Source organism: Palaemon carinicauda, chromosome 15, assembly GCF_036898095.1.
Source record: "Palaemon carinicauda isolate YSFRI2023 chromosome 15, ASM3689809v2, whole genome shotgun sequence".
Lineage (NCBI taxonomy): Eukaryota > Metazoa > Arthropoda > Malacostraca > Decapoda > Palaemonidae > Palaemon > Palaemon carinicauda.
Window position 1 is genome coordinate 695,124 of NC_090739.1, and position 27,500 is coordinate 722,623.

The following is a 27,500-nucleotide window of genomic DNA, read 5'->3' on the forward strand; positions in this document are numbered from 1 at the left end:
TCAATTATCCTCAAAGGATTTTTTTTTTCTTTTTTTCATTTCTTTTCTTGCCTATTTGACTGAGTCCAGATCAATCACGATTTTTCTGCCTTTTCGTGTCAGAGTTTTTCCCTTTGCAGGTAATAAGGAGAAAGGAATGAAATGAAAAGAAAACTTGCTGAATCCTTTCATGTTTTATACCACCACCTTTTAAAAGGGATTATTACATTAGAAGGATTGTTGTAGCCTATTGGCAACGTCCCTGCCTGGCAATCTATTTGACAGGGGTTCGAGTCTAAATCAAGCTCCATATTTTCTTTTAGTGTCTACAATCTCACCCTCCTTGTGACCTAGGGGTGGGAGATTTTGGGAAAACCTAGCGATCTATCTGCCGAGTCATCAGCAGCCATTGTCTGGCCCTCCCTGATCTTAGCTTCATGGAGAGATGGTTAGGGCGTTGATCATAATGTATATAGGATCTCACGGGCATTGTCACAGTTTATTGTGTCTGCTACTCATGACACACCTTTAAACCTTTAAATACTGTGTTTTGGTGGCTGATGTGGTAACGTCCATGACTGGTGATCGCCAGACTGGGGTTCGAGTCCCGCTCAAACTTGTTAGTTCATTTGGTCGTTGCAACCTCACCATTCTTGTGAGCTAAGGATAGGGGGTTTAGGGGGGAGCCTATAGGTCTATCTACCGAGTCATCAGAAGCCATTGTCTAGCCCTCCTTGGTCCTAGCTTCATGGAGATACGGCTTGGGCGTTGATCATATTGTATATAAGGTCTCTAAAGCACTGTCACTGTCCCTTGTCTCTGTTACTCATGAGACACCTTTAAACCTTTAAATACTCTCAAAAATAGTATATGGTCACAGGCTTTTTTCTCTGTTCCTCCGTAAAGTCAATAGATTAGGAGTATAGAGGAACAAAATACAGCATACTATAGTCAAAGTTTGAAGGCCGCTCATGAATGGCAGAGGCAAGGGACAGTGACATTGACCCATCAAGCAGGAAAATGCCCTAGAGACTGACCATATATACATATGATCAGCGAACAAGCCCCGCTCTCCACCCACGCTAGGACCAAGGAGGGCCAGGCAATGGCTGTTGATGACTCGGCAGATAGACATATAGGCTCACCCAAACTCCCCATCCTTAGCTCACAAGGATGATGAAATTACAACGACCAAAGAAACTAACGAGTTTGAGCACCAGTCAGGGACGTTACCACATCGGCCACCACAAACCTCAAAAGAATAACGAACAATACAAAAAAAAAAAAATGTTTGGTGTAACTATTATTTACCATCAATTTCACCCACCTAATGGAACAAAGGGAAAGTTAAAAGAGATTGGGAATTTGAAGCACAAAGCTTTGTCAGTTAAGCCTACGGATTTCACTCTCCCTATACCACAATATCCAATTTTCCTCAGACCTTTAGCCAACAATCCAACAGCCAGAGAACCTTTTTGTCTGCAACTGCTTTGTTCAGGAGATTACATCAATAACAGGAGATTACATTAATTACATCTCCACGTGGCACTGTTGAGTTATTCTCGTCCTAATTACCTTTTTTCCTCAATTAAATTACAAATTTTCATGATGATAATTACTATGTAAGCTACAACCATAGTTGGAAAAGAGGATGCTATTATAAGGGCTCCAAAACGGAAAATAGCCCAATGAGAAAAGGAAATAAGGAAACAGAATAGCGTACGTGAGTGTACCTATAATCAAGAGAACTCTAAATATATCTGTGAAAGGAAATAAGACATCAATGAAGGTAACAAAATTATTAAGGAGGCCTTAGAACCGCTCATTTTTTCCGTATCCCTCTTCCTAAAGGTCTTTTCCTTTCTACAACAATGGGATGAACACTGAAAAAAAAATGTATTAGAAGAATAATAATACCTTAACGCTAGCAACTTTACTTGATGATAATCTTTTAACGAATAAGCAAATATTACGATCACGTTTTAGAGAGAGAGAGAGAGAGAGGAGAGAGAGAGAGAGAGAGAGAGAGGTTAAATATTCAGTGCATAAAGATTCTGGTATATCTCTATGTTGATATACCAGAACATATAACCTCATTCCATTATGATCAATGGTTCGTACTGACAAAATAATACGCTTCTATTAATTAACAAGAAATAATTAATTCCATATTTACTGTGCATCTGTTTGGTAAATTTTCAATATTATATTCTAGCATATATACATAGATTTACACACACACACACACACACACACATATATATATATATATATATATATCATATCTTGGTGGCATCCAAAAATCGAAGAAATGCGGTAAAAGATATCGTAGATTTTTTATAACCATAAAGTAACATGCTCAAAAAACAAAAAATATACACACATACATGCATACACGCACACACATATACATTATATATATACACACATATACATACATATATATAATATATATACACACATACAAACACATTAAATATATATACAGAGCAAAGTTTATATCGTGATATGAACAAAACTTTGAAAATCTTCTAGACGACACTATTTGCTCACGGCTTATATCGGCAGTAGGCCTACCAAAAACTTTCCTACATAAAAAATATATATTCTCCTCTCAAGTTTCATTCCTCTGCCGGCTCATACACTTTCAACACCGGGGAAAACCTTCCCCAGTTTCAATTTACTCAAAAAGGGTTTCCAATAATCTCATCTGAATTCAAAGAGCTTTTGTCATTCTTTTAATTACCTTTCCAGGGCTTTCTTTCATTTCATTTCTCGGATATTTGGCCGAGTTTGGATTATTCGTGGATTTTTTAAACTTTGAACCAGAAGGAAAAAGCATTGGGAGGTAATTCAAAATTCTTACTGAATTCTGTGATGAAATTGGAAGTTCACTTCATAACAAGGAAACAGTTCTTTTACATAGATTATCATGTCTTGTTTACAGCCATAAGTATTATAGTCAATTTCTTTTAGCGAGGCAGATTTGCACCGACTCGCAGCGGTGCCCTTTTAGCTCGGAATAGTTTCCTGATCGCTGATTGGATGGACGAGATAATTCTAACCAATCAGCGATCAGGAAACTTTTCCGAGCTAAAAGGGCACCGCTACGAGTCGGTGCAAATCTGCCTCGCTAAAAGAAATGGACTATAGTAGTCATAGTTTCTCTCTCTCTCTCTCTCTCTCTCTCTCTCTCTCTCTCCCCTAAAGCTGTTCTATTCAGGGACACCCATACTAGGTTGGTTTGCTATGAGCGACCAGAAAAAAACTTCCCATCTTCAGCATTCCGCACTTGACTAGCGTGGTGATGAAAACTGGCCAAACCGCAGCCAAGAATAAAGACATGTCTGAGGCCTTTATCCTGCATTGGACTACAAACGGCAGCACTTATTGTTGATGTTTTATATATACACACACACATATATATAATATATATATATATATATACATTTTATATATATATATATATATATATATACACACACATTATATATGTATGTGTATATATATATATATTATATATATAATATATATATATAATATATATATATATATATATATATATATCATAACAATGGAACATAAGAAAATATCTAAATCAAGGAAAACACGTAAAGTACGGATAAAAAAAAAGTTAATATGTATATAAGGAAGAAGAATAACAACAAGAGAACTGCAAAAATAAAATAAAACGTGTAAATCTCACCCTAAAGATAAAAAAAAATAAGTCAAAAAATGATCGCCAATTATCCCCAGTCAATTTCCTCTCACCCACAGAAACAAAAGGAGAGAAAATAGAGATTGAGAGAAACCTGATCTACGCTGCCTTGTTAGTCCAGACCGCAGTTTCCGCTCTCCCAATTCTGTAACGCCAAGCAATTTGCCTCCCCCAATTTTCCTCCACAGCCCAGAATAACCCTCCTTCTACCCCCCCCCCCCCTCCCCCGTGGTATTTTCCTCCCGCTGCTACACGGGATTTGTTCAGGAGATTACATCAATTACACGCATCAGGTGCGAGTCTTTCTCATCCTCGTTATGTCATTTTTCCTTCCTTTTAATGTTTGAATTATCGCGGAAGTGAGATGGACGTCAGTGAAAGGAAGAGGTGGGTTAGAATATGCTTTAGCATGGGGTCTTAACTTCTATGGCTCTACGTTGCTTTCTATATTACTATTTTCAGACTAGAATTCAACATCATATGCAGTGTGTGTTTATATATATATATATATATATATATATATATATATATATATATATATATATATACATATATACACACATATATATATATATACATATATACATATATGTATATCTATATATATTTATATATATACATATATATAAGATATATAAGTATATATATTTATACATATATATATATGTGTATATATATATATATAATATATATATATATATATATATATATATATATATATATACAGTATATATATCTATACATATATATATATATATATATATATATATATGTATATATATATGTTTGTGTATATACATATATATATATATATATATATATATATATATATATATATATATATACATATATATATACATATATTCACGGAATTCATTAATATTATTAAGAGGGGGGTAATCATTCAACCCTATGAATCGAGTTCGAGAAGGAATAATATAAAATATAAAATAAGAGATATAAATTTGATAACAAATCTTCTATAAATAGAAATAGAAATTTTACTGATTAAATCCCAAGAAATTCTCAGAATCCTATAAAATGTCAAAAGAGTTTTCTGACCCACGAATACTTCATGAATGAAAGAAAACCCGACATTCCATTAATAACAATTACAAGACTCAATTCTTTCATATCTAAATGATCATAAGGAAACCTTCACAAGCATCCTGGTGGAATTTCAAGCAAGGACATTCATTGCTTACGAAGGAAATTATAATTTCAGATATTACTTTCGCATTTAAAGGTTTAAAGGTCACTCATGAATGGCGGAGACAAGGGACAGTGACATTGCCCTATCAAGTAGGATAATGCCCTAGAGACTGACCATATATATTTATATATATTTATATATATATGTATATATATATATATATATATATATACATACATATATATACAGTATATATATATATATGTATATATATACATATATATATATATATATATATATATATATATATATATATATATATATATATATATATGATCAGCGCCCAAGACCCCTCTCCAAAGCTAGGACCAAGGAGAGACAGGCAATGGCTGCTGTTGACTTAGCAGATAGCCCTATAGGCTCCCCCAAACCGAACCACCTACTTAGCTCACAAGGATGGTCAGGTTGTAGAGACCAAAGGAACTAACGAGTTTGAACTGGACTTGAACCCCAGTCTGGCTTTCACCAGTCAGGGACGTAACCAATTTGGCCACTTCATCCCTAAATCTTTTTTCTACTGAGGCACACTAATCTCTCTGCTTCCTTATTTCCTTTCCTCTTTGGGCTCTTTTTCCCTATTGGAGCCCTTTTATGTTCTTTTAATGTGGTAAAAATTTTACATAGATAACATAGACTAGTTAGAAATCGATATATGTATATATATATATATATATATATATATATATATATATATATATATATATACTGTATATATATATAATATACATAAACGTAATATATATACATATATATACATATCGATTTCTAACTAGTTTCTGTAATCTATGTAATGTGTGTGTGTGTGCGTGTGATCATTGGAAACTGGCCAAGACTGAAAACATAAATTTACGGTTGTGGTGGCTTATTGGAAACGTCCCTGGCTGGTGGTTTGCTGAACTAGTTAGTTTCTTACAGTGTCTGTAACCTCACCATCATTGTGAGCTAAGGATGGGGGTTTGAGGGAGCTTAAAGGCCTACCTGCTGAGCCATCACCAGACATTGTCTGGCCCTCCCTGCTCCTAGCTTAGGTGGAGAGGGATCTTAGGCGTTGACCGTATGTATAATTGGTCAGTCTCTGGGGCATTGTCCTGCTCAATAGGGCAATGTCACTGTCCGTTGCCTATATCATTCATGCGCGGATTTTAAACCTTTAAATGTTCCATCATATATTTACACAAATAAATTTATCAAACGATAACCATTGGAATATAAAAAAAAAAAAAAATAATGACAAAAACAAAAAAGGTAATACTAAATGAAACTGTGTTACAAATGCAAATAAATTTATCAAACGATAACCATTGGAATATAACAAAAAATTAATGACAAAAACTAAAACGATAATACTAAATGAAACTGTGTTACAAATGCAAATAAATTTATCAAACGATAACCATTGGAATATAAAAAAAAAATGATGACAAAAACAAAAACGATAATACTCAATGAAACTGTGTTACAAATGCAAATAAATTTATCAAACGATAACCATTGGAATATATAAAAAAAAATTAATAACAAAAACAAAAACGGTAATACTAAATGAAACTGTGTTACAAATGCAAATAAATTTATCAAACGATAACCATTGGAATATAAAAAAAAAATGATGACAAAAACAAAAACGATAATACTCAATGAAACTGTGTTACAAATGCAAATAAATTTATCAAACGATAACCATTGGAATATAAAAAAAAAATGACAAAAACAAAAACGATAATACTCAATGAAACTGTTACAAATACCTGATAAACCTACACCGAACTCAATTTGAAATGAATCACAGCTGAAATTCGCTGTATATTCAGTTTTATTTCCATTAATAACATGCAAATTCACATTTCAAAATTGCCTATTCAATAGTCGAAACTCGCTGGCAGTCATCATACAGATACAGAGGGACTGAAATATAAGTGATGGTCGAGGACCTATAGTCCATTTCTTTTAGCGTGGTATATTTGCACCGACTCGCAGCGGTGCCCTTTTAGCTCGGAAAAGTTTCCTGGTCGCTGATTGGTTAGAGTTATCTTGTCCAACCAATCAGCGATCAGGAAACTTTTCCGAGCTAAAAGGGCACCGCTGCGAGTCGGTGCAAATCTGCCTCGCTAAAAGAAATGGACTATAGATACCACTTGAAGGTTTAAAGGCCGCTCGTGAATAGGAGAGGCAAGGAACAGGGACATTTTCCTAGCTACATGAATCAGCAGGTAGACCTTGAGGCTTCCCCAAAAATTCCATCATTAGCTCACAAGGATGGTGAGGTAGCAGCAGACACTAAAGAAACTATCGAGTTTGAGAGGAACTCGAACCCCAGTCCGGCAAGCGCTAGGCAGAGACGCTTCCAATAGGCCACCACAACCATATTATATTATTTATATATATACATACTATATTATATTATCTATATATATAATATATATATATATATATATATATATATATATATATATATATATATATATATATATATATATATATACTACATTATATCATTTATATAAATAAATATATATATACATATATATATATATATATATATATATATATATATATGTGTATATATCATTTATATATATATAAATAATATACATAATATATATAAATATATATATATATATATATATATATATGTGTGTGTGTGTGTATGTGTGTACACACACATACCCACACACAAATAATATTGCAAAAAGACCGACGGGTGGTAAACGTTAATTATCTTAATTAGGGTACAAATGACACATTCTTTTCGTAATAAGTTTTCAGTTTTTCATATTATTAAAAATCAACTTTGATAGGAAAAGTCAATACAGATGAAAATTCATCTCGGTAACGTCCCTTTATTTTCCTAATTTTAGTTTACTTGACTCTATATAATATATAATTTACAAATCCAAAAATAAAACATCAGCATTTCCAAAAGCGATTTATAAAGCTTTTTCATGAATATCTTTAAAGCTTAACGCAAACCAAAAGTGAAATAAAATGCCATAAACTCTTTAATGTTTAAAAAAAAAAAAGGGAAAAGTCTTTGCCCAAAACAGATGTAATCTCCGAGAGAAACTCAATCAGATATAATTGAGGGAATCAGACCCACAGCTCCATTTTCAGCCACTTTATGATTCATGTATCTTTACCAATACAAAAATTACAAAAATGAAATATCTGCATTTCCAAAAGCGATTTATAAAACTTTTCAACAAATGACTTTGAAGCTGAAAATAAGGAAAAGTCTTTGCCCAAAACAGATGTAATCTCCAAAGGAAACGCAATCAGATATAATTGAGGGAATCAGACACAAAGCTCCATTTTCAGCCACTTTATGATTCATGTATCTTTACCAATACAAAAATTACAAAAATGCAATATCTGCATTTCCAAAAGCGATTTATAAAGCTTTTCAACAAATGACTTAGAAGCTGAAAATAAAACCAGAACGGAAAAAAACTTCCCCTGAACTGATGTAATCTCCGAGGGAAACGCAATCAGATATAATTGAGGGAATCAGTGTAAAAAAGACATTTTAACCGGTACAAAGGATAATGCATACGGAACGTTATAGATGATGATAAACAAGGGAGTAAATTAAGGAGTACTTTCATGTCATGAAATGGATATGAATAGATGCTGGATTGTACACACATACACACACACACACACAAAAAAAAAGAGAGAGAGAGAGAGGGAAATGTGAAACCGACTTGGGGGTAAATTCAGGAGTACTTTCATGTCACGAAATGGATATGAATGAATGCTAGATTATAAAAAAGTATGAAGGAAATGTTAAAGCGACTTGGGGGAGGGTTATAAATAGCACTATTCAAGGATTTTCAACGTGTATAAAAAAGAAAAAAAAAGTTCTGCAGAGGATAATTTTCTTTCCCATAAATGCGTGGTGAAGAGAGGCAACATTGTATGGTTCAATTAATTAAATGAGGAGCCACAGCAGAAGAAAAAAAAATAATCAAGTATCTCTAATAATAGTATATATATATATATATATATATATATATATATATATATATATATACACACACACACATACAGAAACACACACACACACACACATATATATATATATATATATATATATATATATATGTATATATATATATGTATATATATATATGTATATATATATATATATATATATATATATATATATATATATATATATATATAGTCAGACATGTAAAGGCCATACGCTAATACCTAATTCAGGAATGGTGGAAAGGTGATGCAGAGACTTTATTTCGGGTTCAACCTTGATTGACAATTGATTATTGTCCAATCATGTAACGAATGCCTGAGCTAATACTATTTCACTGAATAGACCAGACGGTTACTTATATTTAACTTTGTTATAATACTATGTGATGTCATTCTCAAATAAACAATCTTCATAAGCAGCCCCATATGGAGATTGGCATTCCTCAAATCTTCTGTTATTCCTCTCCAAGTTAGGACCAGGGAGGGCAAGGCAATGGCTGCTCAGGGCTAGGCAAGTAGACCTATATGCAATAAACCACAAGGAAAATGGGAAATATTGATTGACTCCTAACTGGGTTCTAGGCTATTTCATCTAAACATTATCATCATCATCACCTCCTAAGCCTATTGACGCAAAGGGCCTCGGTTATATTTCGTCAGTCGTCTTTATCTTCCGCTTTTAATTCAATATTTCTCCATTCATCATCTCCTACTTCGCGCTTCATAGTCCTCAGCCATGTAGAACTGGGTCTTCCAACTCTTGTAGTGCCTTGTGGAGCCCAGCTGAATTACTTAATCTTGCTACTGTTTAGATGAAATTCAACATTTCATCTAAACAGTGGCAAGAATAAGAAATTAAATTGTTCCCTCATTCTCAAGTACTTTCAGAATTTGTGCTTGATTTTATTTCAATATAGGAGCTAATTCTTACAAACTTTTATTCAAAACCCCCGAGACACTCAAAATTTCCAATGATTTTTTTTAAACAGGTATTTATTGAAATTACTGAAAAGAAAAATCCATACAAGGGCTTTCTTTTCAATTTACACAAGAGAAATTGAATGAACTGAGCTTTCTTTTCAATTTACACAAGAGAAATTGAATGAACTGAGCTTTCTTTTCAATATACACAAGAGGAATTGAATGAACTGAGCTTTCTTTTCAATATACACAAGAGAAATTGAATGAACTGAGCTTTCTTTTCAATTTACACAAGAGAAATTGAATGAACTGAGCTTTCTTTTCAATTTACACGAGAAATTGCATGAACTGAGCTTTCTTTTCAATTTACACAATAGAAATTGAATGAACTGAGCTTTCTTTTCAATTTACACAAGAGAAATTAAATGAACTGAGCTTTCTTTTCAATTTACACAAGAGAAATTGAATGAACTGATGTAAGATAATTCTGCATAACAAAAGATCTAGAACTAACTATAGCTGTTCCACAAAAGCAAATGCAATTCACTCCCAGTTGAAGGTTACAAAGACAAGACAAACATCCTGTTCAGGAGCACGAACAAGGGCTAAAACAACCCTAAGTTTTGCAACATTCACAGGTCGGATAAATATCCAAAGAAAGAGCATGTAAGGGAACTGGGAATCATGGAACTCAATTGGTACCATTGCGACATTTCCAGGATATTTCAGTGCATATCTCACAAAAATAGTTCCGAAAGATTGATCTTCATACTAATTTGTAAAGATTATGCACGTGAGATTTTGGTAGCCAATTGGAAACGTCCCTGCCTAGCAATCTGTTGGACGAGGATTGGATCCCCTCTCAAGCTTCATAATGTCTACTAGTTTCTGCAACCTCACTATCCTTGTGAGTGGGCAGAGGCACCAGTTAGGTGATAACTGAGAGATGAGACGAATGGAACTAACTTTATTTCGATGGAGCATGAGTATTTATACAACCCGTTCCAAGCAAGAACGACACAAAAATTCAAACACTATCTTTGTGAGTGAGCAGAGGCACCAGTTAGGTGACAATTGAGAGATGAGACGAATGGAACTAACTTTATTTCGATGGAGTATGAGTATTTATACAACCCGTTCCAAGCAAGAACGGCACAAAAATTCAAACACTATCTTTGTGAGTGAGCAGCGGCAGCAGTTAGGTGACAACTGAGAGATGAGACGAATGGAACTAACTTGATTTCGACGGAGCATGAGTATTTATACAACCTGTTCCAAGCAAGAACGGCACAAAACTTCAAACACAAGAGCGATAACAATATACAAAGCTAGACTAACTATATATACGTATGATCAGGGACCCTGGACCCTCTCCATCAAGCTAGAACCAGGGAGGGCCAGGAAATGGCTGCTTATGAGTCATCAGGTAGACCTAATGGCTCCCCCAAACCCTCCATCCCTAGCTCACAAGGAAGGTGAGTTTACAGACACTACTATGAACTATCAGGTAAGAGCTGGGCTCAAACTCCCGACTAACAGATTGCTAGACGGGGACGGTTCAAATAGGCTATCAAATCCAGTATCACCTGTCCACGAAAGTATAAAAGCAACTGTAAAATTAAGAATTTAAATCCTGACAGATAAAAATCATAAAAAGATATAACGTCCCGAACTGGTGAAAGCCAGACTAGGGTTCGAGTCTGGCTCAAACTCGTTAGTTAGTTAGATTTTTTTTTTTTTTGGGGGGGGTCGCTGCAACCTTACCATCCCTGTGAGCTATGAATGGGGGGTTAGGGGGAGCCTATGGGCTTATCTCCTGAGTCATCAGCAGCCATTGCCTGGCCCTCCTTGGTCCTACCTTGTTTGGAGAGGGGTCTTGGGCGCTGATCACATGTATATATGGTCAGTCCCCAGGGCACAGTCCAACTCGATAGGGCAATGTCAATGTCCCTTGCCCCTGCCATTCAGGAGTGGCCTTTAAACTTTAAACCTTCAAAAGTAAACTTACACTTTCCATTCTATGAAAAGCACCAAATTGATTCCAGTAAATTATATTGATCAATCCTATAACCTTTTATTACAAAACTGAATAAGGACAAAATTCTGTTACTTACACTTCAGAAGAAAACAAATCTCCCAAAACCCTTCTTAGAGTAACACCCCAAAAAAAAAAAAAAAAAAAAAAAAAAAAAAAAAAAAAAAAAAAAAAAAAAAAAAAAACATCAGAATACGAAACGTAAGACGCGATATTTTCTTATTTATAGAACAAGTCCAATACCATCCAGCGAATTGATTATGAAATCTCTGTATCCCCTTAGTCAGGAAAACACAAACAACGAAAGACGTAATATCAAAATCTCTCTCTCTCTCTCTCTCTCTCTCTCTCTCTCTCTCTCTCTCTCTCTCTCTCTCTCGATGTTCCGTACACTCTTTTATTATTCTCATTGAGCAAGGACTTGTTAATGAGTATGGTAAGAGTACATTCACCCAACTAACAGATCTACATATTCCACTCTTCTCTTTCCTCTTCTTAATTCGGTCCCCAAAAAAATGAAATAAAAATAAAAAAATAAAAAAAAATTCTTTTACCATATTCCACTTTTCTGTTTTCATCTCCTTAATTCATTCACAACAAAGTGAAAAAAAAAAACAAGTCTCCTTTTTTCATATTCCATTTTGTTTTCTATCATTTATTCAGTCAAACATAAAGTAATAAAAGTGTCTCCTTTCTTCTCTTTTTTACTCGTTAATTTGGTCCAACACAAAGTGAAAAGAAAAAAAAATAATAAGTCTCCTTCATTCCCATTCCCCCTATACTCAATATACTTATCTCAACGTCTTTTCATCATTTTTCAATATCCCTCTAAAGGTCCTTATTTTTATTACTTCCTCCAACGAAGTTGGAAGGAGGCTATGTTTTACCCCTTGTTTGTGTTTGTGTGTGTGTGTGAACAGATTCCTAGCCCCAATTTTTAACCGTAGAATATTGAAACTTGCAGGGATTAACTGTTATGTAATAAGTTGAAAATTATTAAAATTTGGAAGATCAAGGTCAAAGGTTAAGGTCATGGTCATGCAAAATGTCAAATTCACGTAATCAAGACAAGTTTGGACATCGTTGTCACAGAGACTTCAAACTTGGTTCATATTTGAGTGTAAGAAGATCCACGCCAATTAATACATGTTAAGGTCAAAGGTCAAGGTGGAGAAATAGGCTGCCGTGGCGGAGGTCTGCGCTCTACTGAGTGGCCCTCTAGTAAATCATGAATTCTCTGCTACTTCTAGTTACAGGTTTCCCCCAAAAGGATATAAGAAGTAAAAATTAAATGGGACGAAAAATACGGTATTTGGTACTGAATTAAGTCACCCACTTCATAAAGGAATTTTAATGTCACCGAGCTCGACGCCAGAAATTCAATTTAATTATTCTCCAGGAGAGTTGGACCCCACCACTCCTCTACATCTAAGTCTCTTTGCATGTCAATGAGATATGGTATGAAGGGCCAAAATTGTGTGTGTATATATATATATATATATATATATATATATATATATATATATATATATATATATATATATATACTGTACATAAACATATATATGTATATATAGATATATATATATATATATATATATATATATATATATATATATATATATATATTTACATCTATATATATATATATATATATATATATATATAGATATATATATATATATATATATATATATATATATATATATATATCCCTTTGAGCAGGAATAGCTTAACTTGGTGAAAAGGTTTGTGTAAGGCCATGATCAGCAAAGCTGTATTAATCAGGGCAACCCATACAAAGTTGGTTTGCTGTGAGTCAAACTAAAGTCTCCCACCATCGCCAATTCACAGTGGCCAGCGTGGTGAAGAAAATCGGCCAAACCCCAGACATGTATTGAGATGTCTGAGGCCTTTGTCCTGCAGTAGACTAGAAAGGGATGTATTTGTTGTTGTGTATATATATATATATATATATATATATATATATGTGTGTGTGTGTGTGTGAATATATATACATATATAACACAAAATAATGGTCGTGACAGACGGAAGAAGAATTTAATACAATAACAACAAAATCCCATACGTTTCAGTCCTTTGACCCCAGGAAATATCTTCAGTTCATCCAGAAATTGCAAGAACTTCTCTCAAAAGTTATACCTCGAACTTTTAAAGTTGATCAAACACTTATATTTGACTTTTGTCTTGAATACGAGTGTTCTCATAGTATCTTCCGTTGTCTCTCTCAAAAGATGAATTTTTTATCAATCAATTTTTCTTTTGGTTTTAAATTTGTCTTTATGAAATATTCCAACTCCTTTGTTCAAAAAGCAAAATTTCTCAAACTTAATTCATACCCTTTTTTTAACTTTCGCTAACGCAGTTGGAAGGAGGTTATGTTTTCGCCACAGTTTGTTTGTTTGTGTGTGTTTGTTTGTTTGTGAACAGCTTCCTGGACACAATCTTAATCGTAGATTAATGAAACTTGCAGGGATTACCTGTAAAAAGCTGGAAATTGTTAAATTTTGGAATGTCAAGGTCAAAGGTCAAGGTCAAGCAAAATGTCAAATTCATGTAATTAGCCATATGTTTGGACATCGTTGTCAAAGAAACTTCAAACTTGGTTCATATTTGAGTGTATGAAAATCCACGTCAATTAATACATGTTAACGTCAAAGGTCAAGGGGATGGTCAAGCAAAAGGTCAAGAAATAAGCTGCCGCGGCGGAGGTTTGCGCTCTACTAAGTACCCAGCTAATTTCTCTTTTATTATGAAATTCTTAATTAGCAGCCTTTTTACCTTTCATTCGCTTGAATAGGTAGAAGGTTGGCCAGGGCACCAGACACCCGTTGAGACACTACCGCTAGAGAGTTATTGGATACTTTGACTGACCAGACAGTAATACATTGGATCCCTCTCTCTGGTTAAAGCTCTTTATTAGTTTGCTTACACATACACCGAATAGTCTGGCCTATTCTTTACATATTCTAGTCTTTCCTCATACTCCTGACAACACTGAAATTACCAGACACTTCTTCTTCGCTCTAGGGGCTAATTACTGTAGTTGAATCAGTAGAACTTCAAAAGTTCAAACTTGCAGCAAATGTTTTTATGGTGAAAAGGCTGACATAAGTCATTTTATAGTTTACACAAGAAATATATGTTTTAATGTTAATGTTTTTAGAATATTTTAATTGTTCATTACTTCTTATATCGTTCATTTATTTCCTTATTTCCTTTCTTCACTGAGCTATTTTTTCCAGTTGGAACCCTTGGTTTTATAGCATCTTCCTTTTCCCACTAGGTTGTAGCTTAGATACAACTACTACTACTACTACTACTACTAATAATAATAATAATAATAATAACAAAAAAATAATAATTATAATAACAATAATAAAAACAATAAATAATAATAACAATAATAATAATAATAATAATAATAATAATAATAATAATAATAACAGTTGAGACTTGTACCAATACCTTTCCCTCCTTTTCTTCATTATATTAATCGACCTTAGATAGTCCTAAACTACTGTTACTATCATTATTATTAATTATTATAAATTATCATCTTCATTATCATCATCATCATTATTATTATTATAATTATTATCAACTATAACAACTATAATTATAATAATAATAATCATTATTATTATTACTATTATTATTATTATTATTATTATTATTATTAGTAGTAGTAGTAGTAGTAGTAGTAGTAGTAGTAGTAGTAGCTAACCTAAAACCCTAATTGAAAAAGCAGTATGCCATAAGCCCAAGGGGTTCTATTAAGGAAAAATAGCCCAGCGAGGGAAGGAAATTTGGAAACAGATAAAATGATGAGTGTACCCTTAAGCAAGAAATATATAACTTTAAGTTGTAGCAAAGACAGAAATATTGATTTCCTTGAAAGCAAATTTCTGACTTCATTTAATATCCTTAATCCCTACTCCCGCGGAAACTCGAGACAAATATAAATCACTTTTCGGCTGCTGATTAATTCCAGGAAGTTATTCGCTGGAAACAAAGCCGTTCCAGGAATGACGCAAGTTTTCTCATCAAGATACCTAAACTCAGATGAGCACCTGTAACAAAATGCCAGGACATCCCGAATGAAATATCATCACATAAATTTATATTTTCAGACATTGCAACTCTTATTTCTAAAATTTTCGAATATATTCTTTACTCTCAACATACGAGTTTGAAAGATTTGTGAATAGTAGGTCCGCTTCAGACGTGCGGTTTAAAACCGTGCGGTTTAGAAATCAATGTAGATTGATGAGGCCCTTCACGAGTCGTGGGAAATAACCGTGCGGCAAAATAACGCTAATCACTGCTTCTATCAGCATTCAATGTTGATAATGGAAAATCTTGGAATCTGTTGATTACTTTATTCCAAAGTTATAGTTGATTCGTTATCAAAAAGAATGTCCTTATAGTTGGAAGTACACGCACACCAATATATATATATATATATATATATATATATATATATATATATATATATATATATATATATATACATATACATATATATACATATATATATATATACGTATGTATATATATATATACATATATATACATATATATATATATATATATATATATATATATATATATATATATATATATATATATATATACTGTATGTGTGTGTGTATTTTGTACGATGACTGTTGTCTAAATGTTACTAAAAACCTATACCCATCTTTTTTCACTTTAAATGTTTCTCATCAACCCAACTACAAAATAATAAAAAATAAAATTAATTACGAATTGATTAGCGAAACGAAATCACTTCTCGACTATAGTCCATTTCTTTTAGCGATGCATATTTGCACCGACTCGCGGCGGTGCCCTTTTAGCTCGGAAAAGCTTCCTGGTCGCTGATTGGTTAGAATTATCTTGTCCAACCAATCAGCGATCCGGAAACTTTTCAGAGCTAAAAGGGCACCGCTGCGAGTCGGTGCAAATATGCATCGCTAAAAGAAATGGACTATAAAGATTATGCTTTCTCATCCCAAAACACAAGAATAGTCGATTCTAATCTTCCTAAAATAAAAATCCAAAAGTAAAAAACTAATACTTAAGCTTTGTATCTCAAAATAATCCCAAATCACGAGAACAAGTGATTCTATTCTTCATAAAAATTTTTAATGTTGCTTAAAGCTGTTAAAAAAAATAACTCTTCAACCGGTTTTTAATATGGAATACCATTAACAAACTAGAGAGGCACTAAATAGAGCGCAGACCTCCGCTGCGGCTGCTTATTTCTCGACCTTGACCTTTACCTTTGATCTTAACATGTATTAATTGGCGTGCATTTTCATACACTCAGATATAAACCAAGTTTGAAGTCTATCTGACAACGATGTCCAAACTTAAGGCTGATAACATGAATTGGACATTTTGCTTGACCGTGACCTTGACCTTTGACATTGACCTTCCAAAATTTAATCATTTCCAGCTTTTCACATAACAGTTAATCCCTGCAAGTTTTATTACTCTATGATTAAAATTGTGGCCAGGAAGCTGTTCACAAACAAACACACACACAAACAGGGTAAAACATAACCTCCTTCCAACTAAATTGGCGGAAGAAATGCTGTAAGATCAAACACAGCTGAAGAATTGGAATAAAAAACACAAAAACAAATACACAAACAGGGGGTGAAACATAACCTCCTTCCAACTATGTTGGCGGAAGAAATACTGTAAGATCAAATAGGTGTAATTTCACCATCAAACAGAGCTGAAGAATTGGAATAAAAACACACACACACACAAACAAACTCGCAATCAGGGGGTAAAACATAACCTCCTTCCAACAAGGTGTAATTCCACAATCAAACACAGCTGAGGATATGGAATAGAAAAATACACACGAACAAACACACAAATAGGGGGTAAAACATAACCTCCTTCCAACTACGTTGGCGGAAGTAATACTGTAAGATCAAATAAGTGTAATATCACCATCAAACTCAGCTGAAGAACTGGAATTAAATAAAAAATAAAACACAAACAAACACAAACAGGGACTAAAACATAACCTCCTTCCAACTAGGTTGGCGGAGGCAATGCTGTAACATCAAATAGGTGTAATTTCACCATCAAACACAGCTGAAGAATTGGAATAGAAAAAAAAAAACACAAACAAACAGGGACTAACACATAACCTCCTTCCAACTACGTTGGCGGAGGCAATGCTGTAACATCAAATAGGTGTAATTTCACCATCAAACACAGCTGAAGAATTGGAATAAAAAAAAAAACACACACAAACAAACACAAACAAGGACTAAAACATAACCTTCCTCCAACTAGGTTGGCGGAGGCAATGCTGTAACATCAAATAGGTGTAATTTCACCATCAAACACAGCTGAAGAATTGGAATAAAAAAAAAAACACACACAAACAAACACAAACAGGGACTAAAACATAACCTTCCTCCAACTAGGTTGGCGGAGGCAATGCTGTAACATCAAATAGGTGTAATTTCACCATCAAACACAGCTGAAGAATTGGAATTGGAAAAAAAAAAAAAAAAAAAAAAAAAAAAAAAAAAAAAAAAAAAAAAAACAGGGCCTAAAACATAACCTTCCTCCAACTACGTTGGCAGAGGCAATGCTGTAACATCAAATAGGTGTAATTTCACCATCAAACTCAGCTGAAGAAATAGAAAATGAGATTGAAATCGAAATAGAAAGGAACCGATGCCTCAGGGGCCCACGGATTTAACCGGATTAGAAGGTTCCCCTTTAAAATACTTCCTCGAGATTGAAGTTGATGAGAAAAAAAAGGAGCAATTTGAAATGGAGATCAAACAACAAAGGGCTGGTTGCACTGAAAGAAATAAAAGGCCAAAAAAAAAAGGGTCAAACAAGTGAGGTGAACTTATCTCTCCACAAAAGGCTGGAATCCAAAGGAGGTAAATTGGAAAGGTTCATTGAAGAGGAAAAGATGAAAAAATTGAAAACAATAAAACTATCAATAACAACAAAAGGAAAATGATAAATATTTAAGATTATCATAAAGCAAAACTATTCTCTCTCTCTCTCTCTCTCTCTCTCTCTCTCTCTCTCTCTCTCTCTCTCTCTCTCTCTCTCTCCCCCCTGCCTAATTCTTTCTCTTTTCTACAGAATATCATTACTTGAACTCATTCTTCAAAGAACATGTTTCTACTTATAGCCAGAAACTCCTAAATGATGTTATTTATAACTCTCTCCTCTAACTGTGTATCATCTGTTTTTCATATTTCTTTTCGTATTTAGTTGTTAGTTAATGTGTTTATCCAGTATTTTTATCTCTCTCTCTCTCTCTCTCTCTCTCTCTCTCTCTCTCTCTCTCTCTCTCTCTCTCTCTCTCTCTCTCCTGCCTAATTCTTTCCCTTTCTACAGAATATCATTACTTGAACTCATTCTTCAAAGAACATGTTTCTACTTATAGCCAGAAACTCCTAAATGATGTTATTTATAACTCTCTCCTCTAACTGTGTATCATCTGTTTTTCATATTTCTTTTCGTATTTAGTTGTTAGTTAATGTGTTTATCCAGTATTTTTATCTCTCTCTCTCTCTCTCTCTCTCTCTCTCTCTCTCTCTCTCTCTCTCTCTCTCTCTCTCTCTCTCTCTCTCTCTCTCTCATTGCTTCATTTTCTACAGAATGTCCTTACTTAAACTCATTTTTCATAGAATATGTTTCTACTTTTAGCAAGAAACTCTTAAATAGTTTTATTTATAACTCTCTCCCCTAACTCTGTCTCCTCTGTTTTTCATGCATTTTTCGTATATACCAGTTAGGTAATGTGTTTATCCAGTATTTTCTCCCCAAGCCTCGTTTTTTATAAATGAATTTCGTTCCCTTTATAGCGAATATCACCTCCATTTGGCGCAGTTAAGCTGCTCTCGCGTTTAGCCCCTGTTTGAAATCCCTCTTTTGCGTCCCATATGCATTATCCTTCTTGCAGGTTTTAAGACTCTTTTTGCCCCGAATCCCTGCATTATTTGTGATGGCGTTTCCCCCTCGGAGATGCGTCTGCTTTGGCAGAGAAGTCTCTTGATATTTATTAAGCTTTCCAGGAGGATGTGTTTTGGTTTAAGGCTTTTCCTCATTGAGGTTTTATAGTCGCCTTTGTGGATAGTTGTTGACAAGGTTTTTGACTTGCTATTTCTAATACTGTGAAAGTAATTATTTATAGAATTTGTAAAGATGCAAGAGTCTGGTTATAAAGATAATATTGATATGTTTTTTCCTAATTAATGGATTGCATGGGTAGATAAACACAATTTCAAAGCAACATAAATAAGTATGCACAATATCCTTTTTTATCGTAAAATTTGCAATTGTATATATATACACAGCCATTACTTACATTATCTATCTATCTATCTATCTATCTACATACATACATACATACATACATACATACATACATACATACATACATACATACATACATACATACGTATGTATGTATATATATATATATATATATGATAAATTTTGCACATTTTTACGTGTTTCTCATATTCAAATAAGCCATATATATTTTTGATACATTAATGTCTGGATTCTCTTAACGACCTCGGGATCAGAGCCCCAGGCGAAATATATATATATATATATATATATATATATATATATATATATATATATATATATATATATATATATATATATATATTATTTATCAAGCTTTCCAGGAGGATGTGTTTTCGTTTAAGGCTTTTTCTCATTGCGGTTTTTATAGTCGGCTTTGGTCATGTCATGAGAAGAGATGAACGGTATATTGGGAGGAGAGTGATGGAAATGGAGGTACAGGGAACGAGAAGAAGAGGGAGACCAAAGCGAAGGTGGATAGACTGTATCAAGGATGACCACCGATCAAAGGGATTAACCGGTGATGAGGTGTGGGACAGAGGTAGATGGAGAACGCTGGCCAGAAACATCGACCCCAAATAAAGGTGGGAAAAGATGCAGGCAAAGAAGAAGAAGAAGTCGGCTTTGTGGATAGTTGTTGACAAGGCTTTTGAATTGATATTTTTGATACAATAATACTGTAGTTCTATAAGCCCAAGGGCTCCAACATGGAAAAATAGCCCATTGAGGAAAGGATATACGGAAATAAATAAACTATATAAGAAGTAATGAACAATTAAAATAAAACGTTTTAATAACACTAACAACATTAAAACAGATCTTTGAAATATAAACTATAAAAAAGACTTATATCAGCTAAACATTTCCTGCAAGTTTGAGCTTTTGAAGTTCTACCAATAACACCAAGGAATATCATAAGTAAAAATTACATTTGAACCTTCAAAATAAATAACATGCATTGCAATTAATCTATGGAGCCTTCAAGGTAACTAACAAGTATTCCATTTAATCGAGGAAGAGATTTATTTACAAAATTCATCATGTCAAAAAGCCACAATAATAAAGAACCTGTCGGGTATATAACCCTGAGATATTGACGGATCAATTTTTATGAGAGAGAGAGAGAGAGAGAGAGAGAGAGAGAGAGAGAGAGAGAGAGAGAGAGAGAGAGAGAGAGAGAGAGAGAGAGGTCCATACGCAAGTAATGCTATATTGATCTATTTTCCCCTTCATGTGTGCAAGGTAATGACAAACAGTTGTGTAAGTGATTTATCCATATGTAACATATAAACACAGACAAACACACATATAAATATATGTATATACTGCATATACACTGTATATAATATAGCCATATACAGTATATATATATATATATATATATATATATATATATATATATATATATACATATATATATATATGTATAAATATATAAATATATAATATATATATATATATATATATATATATATACACACACATATCGTGACAAGGAATAATTAAATACACCTTAGTATTCCTCACTATCTTGCGCGCTTTTTAATAACAGTAATTTAAAAAATTCTTAATAACAATAATTTCAATATTTGATAGACAGACAAACACACCCACATACAAATATATATATATATATATATATATATATATATATATATATATATATATATACTATATATACACTCTATATAAGATAACCATATATAAATATCGTTGTGTGTGTGACAAGGAAAAATTAAATACACCTTAGTGTTCCTCACTATCTTGCGCGCACCTTAATAGTAATTTTTAAAATTATAATAATCTTAATAATTCAAATATGAATAATTCTAATAATAATAATTTTAATGATAATAAATTCACCTCTTAAAAGCCGAGCCGCCTTTTCAAAAACACCCCACCCAAATCTAAATCTGAATAATTTTAAATAATAATTTTAATGATAATAATTTCACGTCTTGAAAGCCAGGCCGAATTTTCAAACTTGCCCCACTCTCTACACGCTGCAAATACTGCCACGCAAAAAAAAAAATTCGTCCCATTGATCTCTTATGAAATAGTGATCTTTCACAGGCCAGAAGACATCCAGTGCACACGTTGCCATTGAATTGCGAGCGAAAGTCTTAATGTCGCTTGAATCACTTAACTGTTTGTATTGAAACTTTCAATGTGTAAAGTTTGGAAATGATACAGGAAAAGCCTCATATAACCATTTGGATCTGGAAAATTGTGATAGAATCAATAAAGATGTAGTTTAGATGGTGTTGTGGATGTATGGCATAAAACATATGTTACTGAGAGGAAATAAAAAAAAGATTTTTATATTCACTGTTGAATCTTTGCAGTAAAAAAACACCGTAAAAATCCTGGAATAAATGTTGCCAGATATTTACCTGTTTTAAAAACGAATATATTGACGTGAGGGAGTGATATTACGGTCACCAACCCGTAAAAGATAACAAAAATAGGGTAAAAATTACGGTCGCCTGTATTTTACTGGAATACAACTGGCAACAGTATATTTTTAAAGAGAATTTCCGATTAAAATTATGGTTTTTTAAAGGGTGTATTTCAAGGAAAGAAATAAAGAAAAATCTATTTATACTCCAGCAGTACCAGCCGACATCAGTTGAGTCCCTTGTCAGGCTGGGAGGAACGTAGAGTGGAAAGGTCCCCCCTCTTTTTCATTTGTTTGATGTCGGCTAACCCCCAAAATTGAGGAAAGTGCCTTGGTATGTGTATGAGTTTTTTTTTTTTTTTTTTTTTTTTTTTTTTACCAACGTTCTCTGTGTTCTTTCAAGGAAAGACAGAGGGAAGAGTATATTTATAATTCAGTTAGAAGATTGAAATAAAATCCCACTTCACTGGACTATGACTTCTGCCAAATGTCAGTGAGATTCAAGTCGAGACTTACCCGACACGAAAGAGACTTTTTTTCAACCTTCCTGGGAATCAGAACATTTGTGCCATTCATTTGCATGCAGGAATACGGCCGTCCTGGGAATTACAGTTCCAAAACACGGCATTCCTTTCTCGTGTACATTTTTAATGAACTCATTCAATCATGTTTTATGGGTCTGTATTTTCAGTGAGGGAATGTTTGTGTATTTCTTTTTGTTATTTGCTCTGTTTACTCACAGTCATAAGCCCTTCTTTTATTACCGTCGCCAAGGAAGTTATGTTTTGTGTTCTGTTTCTAGATCTGTCTGGTGTTTTTGTTTACTATTTGGATTATACAGTTTTATGGGTCGATGTTTACCAAAGGCTGATTAAAAGTAGGTCTCATGAGAGACATAAAAGGAGATTAAATTTTAGCATTTACAGTATACGAATGTAATTTTCGCGGTTACAGTATCAATAAATTTAAGCTAAATAAATTGAAACGCCATGCACCATTACCGTAGATTTTATCGCCATAATTCAGTAATTACGTTTGTAAAAAATGCATAACAATTAATGTCTTCTCTTAACAAGCAACACTTTGTTTGGATATCGACGAATATCCATTTCTGGTTCGACAAAGATAAAAATATGTGATTTCGAGCTTTTGATGTTTTGGTCCTAGAGTATTTTTTTATCCAAGGACTTCCGTGAAACTTTGAATATAACAGACAATGAATGACCTTTTGATATTCACGAAATTTCCAGGTATTTGATAATGAGGAAAGTCATAAGTTAGGCACTTATAATTTTCGCGGTTACAGTATTAAAAACTTGGGTAAAGTAAATTGAAACAGTATGTACCATTACCGTAGATTTTATCACCGTAGTTAAATGAATACTTATGCAAAAAAAAATATAATTAAGGTTTCCTCTTAACCTGTAACCCTTTGTTACCATTTCTGGTTGGACAAAAAAAATCAAAAGATCCAAAAGATACAACAGATAATGAACGACCTTTTGGATATTTACGGAACTTAAGAGGTATTCTAGAAGATTAGGCATCAGTTAGGAACATATAATTTCATAAAGGTTAAGATCCATGATTGTGGTATTATTGTTGCAGACGAAACAGTTATTCTCCTCTGACCTTTTCACTTGTTTTTAGATAGCAATCAACATATCCGGTTTTGACCTTGTGAGGTCTTAATTCGTGAAATATTCCTGCATTAGTTTAAAGGTTTAAAGGTCATTCATGAATGACAGAGGCAAGAGACAGTTACATTGCCCTATAAAGCAGGACAATGCCCTGGAGACTGACCATATATACTGTGATCAACGCAAAAGCCCCCTCTCCACCCACGCTAGGACCAAGGAGGGCCAGGCAATGGCTGCTGATGACTCAGCAGATAGATCTATAGGCTCCCCAAGCCCCCATCCTTAGCACACAAGGATGGTGAGGTTGCAGCGACCAAAAGAACTAACAGGTTTGAGTGGGACTCGAACCCTAGTCTGGCGTTCACCAGTCAGAGACGTTACCACATCGGCCACCACAACCCTAACTTTAAAAGATTGTAGCCTCCTGGCTAGTACAGTGGTAACAGGTTCGCCTAGCACTTACATGGCAGCAAATCGATCCCAGCCGGGACCATGAGTTTAAGCTGTTTACTGGGGAGGCCACAGCTTTGGTTGGGCACCACAGTAGTGGGTTGGGCTTGCCCGGCAGGCGTTCTGGTGAGCATCTATTCTGATGAAACTGGAACTAAAACCAGACACCTTTAACCTTAAATATTAGACTTAAACATGCGTGAAAAGATCTCGGATCAAGAAATAACATTCGTGACATTTATCAATATATCTGAACACGAGCAGATTTCCAGCCTTAGCTAAAAGTTAATGATTACTGTCGTCTTGATTTTAGTTTCTGCGGTGAATTTCTTCGAAATTCGCTGCCAAAAGTGAACTCATAGTAAAGTAAGCTGCCTTCTATTAAGCAACATGATAAAAGCCTAGCCTAAAATTTTCGGAATTTCATGGTCGCCTCGCTGTTATTTATGCATGCAAGAAAATGAAGGAAATTATCATAATAAAGCTTTATATTTTACCTTCTTGGTGGTGATTTGCTTCCTACGCAAGAATGACATTTTATCGTCGGCAAAAGAGTGCATACTTTTGCTGGAAGACGGAAGATTATTTCCTTAAATAGCTGCAACACATGAAAAAGTAAGTGTCTGATGATCTCTACCAAGCGGATTAACATTGTAACAAAAATACTCTGTAAACTAGAGGGACACTCAGTAGAGGTGCTGACCTTCGCCACGGCAGTTTATTTCTAGACCTGGATCTTGAACATTGACCTAGGACTTTCAAAATTGAATCACTTCCACGTCTCAATATAGCAATTAATCCCTGAAAATTTACCTACTCTAGGAAAACAATAGTGACCTCCGCCACGGCCACTTATTTCTCGACCTTTTGCTCGACCTTGACCTTGACCTTTGACCTAGGACTTTCAAAATTTAATCACTTCCACGTCTCAATATAACAATTAATCCCTGAAAGTTAAACTACTCTATGAAAACAATAGTGACCTCAGGCCACTAATTTCTCGACCTTTTGCTCGACCTTGACCTTGACCTTTGACCTAGGACTTTCAAAATTTAATCACTTCCACGTCTCAATATAGCAATTAATCCCTGAAAGTTAGACTACTCTATGAAAACAATAGTGACCTCCGGCCACTAATTTCTCGACCTTTTCCTCGACCTTGACCTTGACCTTTGACCTAGGACTTTCAAAATTTAATCACTTCCACGTCTCAATATAGCAATTAATCCCTGAAAGTTTAGCTACTCTATGAAAACAATAGTGACCTCCGCCACGGCCACTTATTTCTAGACCTTTTGCTCGACCTTGACCTTGACCTTTGACCTAGGACTTTCAAAATTTAATCACTTCCACGTCTCAATTTAACAATTAATCCATGAAAGTTTCGCTACTCTATGAAAACAATAGTGATCTCCGCCACGGCCACTTATTTCTCGACCTTTTGCTCGACCTTGACCTTGACCTTTGACCTAGGACTTTCAAAATTTAATCACTTCAACGACTAAACATAACAATTAATCCCTGAGAGTTTCACTGCTCTATGAATGAAATTTTGACTTCCGCCAAGGCAGCTTATTTCTCAACCTTGACCTTTGACTTACGACTTTCGAAATTTGGTCACTTCCACGTCTCTACATGACAATTAACCACTGAATGTTTAATTACTCTATGAGCAAAATTATGGCCAGAAAGTTGTTCACAAACAAAAAACCGGACAAAGGGGGTGAAAACGAAACCTCTTCCCAACTTCGTTGGCGTGGGTGAAGATAGATCACTTCACACACACACACAAAATGGTAACGATTTGGATAGAAATATCTATGCTCTTATTATTGGTAGAAGATTAATGGAAAGTCAACTACAAATAATTAAAATAAATAGTTAAGTAGTGTCTTACGTCACATGTACCAAGAATTATCGCAATGTGAAAATTGACAAACCAATTTGAAAGCAATTCTTTTCGTGGTTTTGGCGACCAGTTACAATTGAATCTGCGTTCTTCCTCTATGTATAATTGGCGTGGATATTCATACACTCAAATATGAACCAAGTTTGAAATCTCTGTGACAACGATGTCCAAACTTAGGGCTGGATTACGTAAATTGGACATTTTGCTTGACCGTGACCTTGCCCTTTGACCTTAACATGTATAATTGGCGTGGATATTCATACACTTAAATATGAACCAAGTTTGAAGTCTCTGTGACAACGATGTCCAAACTTAGGGCAGGATTACGTGAATTGGACATTTTGCTTGACCGTGACCTTGCCCTTTGACCTTAACATGTATAATTGGCGTGGATATTCATACACTCAAATATGAGCCAAGTTTGAAATCTCTGTGACAACGATGTCCAAACTTAGGGCTGGATTACGTGAATTGGACATTTTGCTTGACCGTGACCTTGCCCTTTGACCTTAACATGTATAATTGGCGTGGATATTCATACACTCAAATATGAACCACGTTAGAAGTCTCTGTGACAACGATGTCCAAACTTAGGGCTGGATTACGTGAATTGGACATTTCGCTTGACCGTTACCTTGACCTTTGACCTTAACATGTATAATTGGCGTGGATATTCATACACTCAAATATGAACCAAGTTTGAAGTTTCTGTGACAACGATGTCCAAACTTAGGGCTGGATTACGTGAATTGGACATTTTGCTTGACAGTGACCTTGACCTTTGACCTTAACATGTATAATTGGCGTGGATATTCATACACTCAAATATGAACCAAGTTTGAAGTGTATG